Genomic DNA, 4289 nt, shown 5'->3' on the forward strand with positions numbered 1-4289 from the left:
CATCATATCAATTCAACGTTTTCATGAAATTGGGGGAAGGACATGGGTCTAGGGAAATATCATAGGGAATCATTAATTAACCATCAATATATACTTAAAAAATGTTAATTCATCATAATTCATCACAATTGATTCAAAATTTCATTTTTCAAAGAAGACCCATGTGAGAGGAAAAACTAGTTTGGGAGATTTAGAAGTCATCTTTTTGAAGGGACCTCTTAGGGAAAAGAATCACAAGAGTGAAAGAAACCATACCTTAAGAATGAATAACCACAAAATTGACTAGAAACTTGAAGAATTTTGTCTTCTTCTTGAACCTTCAAGCTTCTTCAGTGGAGGATGAATAGAGAGAGAATGTAGAGAAAGGTGAGAGCTTTTGGGTAGGCCTGGGCGTTCAGTCGGTTCGGTTTAATTCGTAAATATTGGTTCAGATTTTTGGTTTTTGGTTTGGCCAAATATGAAACCAAAGAAAACCAAAATAAATTCGGTTTGGTTCGATTATTATAAATTCGGTCTGGTTTATTTTGGTTTAGTTTCAGTTTAACCAAATTTAATATAAAAAATGGTAAAACGGCCATCGCGATAACTAGATATCGACTCAATCAGTAATAATAAAAAAACTATCAAAGGTCAAGACAACATCACAACAACAATAGAAAGTTCAACAAACCTGTGTCCATCACTAAAATAGAGTTAGTTACAAACTAAAGTCATCATTATCTGGCTCATTGCAACTTCCAGCAACAAAAAGATTTAGAAAACCAACAAAACATCGTTGCAACTTGCAACCTCTATTAAAAGTCAAGACAACAATACAACAACACTAGAAAGTTCAACAAACTTGTGTCCATCCACTAAAATAGAGTTAGTTAAAAACTAAAGTCATCATTATCTGGCTCATTGCAACTTCCAGCAACAAAAAGATTTAGAAAACCAACAAAACATCGTTGCAACTTGCAACCTCTATTAAAAGTCAAGACAACAATACAACAACACTAGAAAGGTCAACAAACTTGTGTCCATCCACTAAAATAGAGTTAGTTACAAACTAAAGTCATCATTATCTGGCTCATTGCAACTTCCAGCAACAAAAAGATTTAGAAAACCAACAAAACATCGTTGCAACTTGCAACCTCTATTAAAAGTCAAGACAACAATACAACAACACTAGAAAGGTCAACAAACTTGTGTCCATCCACTAAAATAGAGTTAGTTACAAACTAAAGTCATCATTATCTGGCTCATTGCAACTTCCAGCAACAAAAAGATTTAGAAAACCAACAAAACATCGTTGCAACTTGCAACCTCTATTAAAAGTCAAGACAACAATACAACAACACTAGAAAGGTCAACAAACTTGTGTCCATCCACTAAAATAGAGTTAGTTACAAACTAAAGTCATCATTATCTGGCTCATTGCAACTTCCAGCAACAAAAAGATTTAGAAAACCAACAAAACATCGTTGCAACTTGCAACCTCTATTAAAAGTCAAGACAACAATACAACAACACTAGAAAGGTCAACAAACTTGTGTCCATCCACTAAAATAGAGTTAGTTACAAACTAAAGTCATCATTATCTGGCTCATTGCAACTTCCAGCAACAAAAAGATTTAGAAAACCAACAAAACATCGTTGCAACTTGCAACCTCTATTAAAAGTCAAGACAACAATACAACAACACTAGAAAGGTCAACAAACTTGTGTCCATCCACTAAAATAGAGTTAGTTACAAACTAAAGTCATCATTATCTGGCTCATTGCAACTTCCAGCAACAAAAAGATTTAGAAAACCAACAAAACATCGTTGCAACTTGCAACCTCTATTAAAAGTCAAGACAACAATACAACAACACTAGAAAGGTCAACAAACTTGTGTCCATCCACTAAAATAGAGTTAGTTACAAACTAAAGTCATCATTATCTGGCTCATTGCAACTTCCAGCAACAAAAAGATTTAGAAAACCAACAAAACATCGTTGCAACTTGCAACCTCTATTAAAAGTCAAGACAACAATACAACAACACTAGAAAGGTCAACAAACTTGTGTCCATCCACTAAAATAGAGTTAGTTACAAACTAAAGTCATCATTATCTGGCTCATTGCAACTTCCAGCAACAAAAAGATTTAGAAAACCAACAAAACATCGTTGCAACTTGCAACCTCTATTAAAAGTCAAGACAACAATACAACAACACTAGAAAGGTCAACAAACTTGTGTCCATCCACTAAAATAGAGTTAGTTACAAACTAAAGTCATCATTATCTGGCTCATTGCAACTTCCAGCAACAAAAAGATTTAGAAAACCAACAAAACATCGTTGCAACTTGCAACCTCTATTAAAAGTCAAGACAACAATACAACAACACTAGAAAGGTCAACAAACTTGTGTCCATCCACTAAAATAGAGTTAGTTACAAACTAAAGTCATCATTATCTGGCTCATTGCAACTTCCAGCAACAAAAAGATTTAGAAAACCAACAAAACATCGTTGCAACTTGCAACCTCTATTAAAAGTCAAGACAACAATACAACAACACTAGAAAGGTCAACAAACTTGTGTCCATCCACTAAAATAGAGTTAGTTACAAACTAAAGTCATCATTATCTGGCTCATTGCAACTTCCAGCAACAAAAAGATTTAGAAAACCAACAAAACATCGTTGCAACTTGCAACCTCTATTAAAAGTCAAGACAACAATACAACAACACTAGAAAGGTCAACAAACTTGTGTCCATCCACTAAAATAGAGTTAGTTAAAAACTAAAGTCATCATTATCTGGCTCATTGCAACTTCCAGCAACAAAGACAACAAAACATCGTTGCAACTTGCAACCTCGATTGCAATAGCTCCAAAGTTCTAGCAGATAGCAACCAAGAAAATAACAAAACATTGATGAACCTGCGAGAAAATAGAACTGTTTATACAAATGATCTATATTTCATAATAGAATATATAAAACTATCAAGCAAGTTATGTAAATAAGTTCTTTACTTACTCGTTATCACACATCACTAGTTGATAGTTGAACTTACAAGCTGCAACTATATATCAATTATACTAGATTCAGTCCCACTACAAGCAAAATCTAAAAATATATGAAATAATTTGTTAGTTGTTAAGAAACACAAGTAACAAAATTATTTACAACATAGTTAATACAAATATCAAATTCGTACCAAGTTCAAGTTGTTCAAGATACTCTAAATCTTTCTCAATATTGATTGGAAAAGACTCACTTCTAAGCCAATCTTGAACACAAATAAGAGATTTCACAATTTTAGGAGTTAATGAACTCCTAAAGGGATCAAGAACATGACCTCCTTTGCTGAATGCACATTCTGATGCGATACTTGAAATGGGAATGGCTAACACATCACGAACCATTTCCGTCGAGAATAGGAAATCTCGGCTCATTAACTTTCCACCACATTAATATATCAAATTCATCACTATCTTCCTCAAGATATCTTCTCAATTCTGAATTATTGCCTGAACTTCCACTAACTTCTTTATGTTTCTTAAATTGTTGTTTCGTTGAGTAAGAAGGAGATAAATGTTTCAACGGTGTTGGTGAGTGTGATCTTATACTTGATGAATTGACAGATGAAGTGGGTGAAGATGGTACATGTAAAGATCTTTTTGGGGATTTCTTGACATAATACTCAAACAATTTGTTCATGTATTTTTTCACTTCCGAACATAGCTTTTTGCCAACTTCTTTTCCAAACATATCCACAATTACAAACGGAACATAATCAAGCTTGTTACGGGGATCAAATACAGATGAGATAAAGATCATCTTGTTCATTTTTTGTGGTTCACCCCAATACTTTTTGAACTTCTCATTCATACTTTCCGCCATTTCTTTCAAGCTACGATCTTCTTTTGTCATCATCTCTTTCAAAATAAAATTAAGTTCAGCAATTTCAACAAAGTGTATATTGCTAGTGACATAATTAGAACCATAGACCTTCAAAGTAAGTACATAAAAAGTTTCAAGAAATTTCACCATTGACCTCACATTTTTCCAGTCAACACTTGAAAGGATATTTGCATGAGTTCCATCTTAAACACTAGTTTCATCTTCAACACTAGTTCCATCTTCAACACTAGTTCCATCTTTGTTTTCAGAAGAATCACAACCAAAGGTACGAAGATGATTCAAGTATCCAATATCATAAAAACTATATCTTTCAAATGCAAGCTCAAAATGTTGTGCTATATGAAGCATCAAATATGTAGAGTTCCACTTAGTAGGAACATCTAAACATAATGATTTC

General features: G+C 33.4%; 1 long non-coding RNA gene across 1 annotated transcript; it reads right to left on the reverse strand.

The window, feature by feature from the left end:
- Positions 1 to 2716: 2716 nt before the first annotated feature.
- LOC114077249 lies at positions 2717 to 3522 on the reverse strand. The gene is made up of 3 exons (XR_003578306.1): positions 3186 to 3522; positions 3005 to 3094; positions 2717 to 2907 (listed from the first exon to the last, which is right to left on the reverse strand). It is a non-coding gene; the product is annotated as an uncharacterized LOC114077249 (long non-coding RNA).
- Positions 3523 to 4289: the final 767 nt, after the last annotated feature.

The sequence above is a fragment of the Solanum pennellii genome, chromosome 5 (assembly GCF_001406875.1).
Source record: "Solanum pennellii chromosome 5, SPENNV200".
Classification (NCBI taxonomy): domain Eukaryota; kingdom Viridiplantae; phylum Streptophyta; class Magnoliopsida; order Solanales; family Solanaceae; genus Solanum; species Solanum pennellii.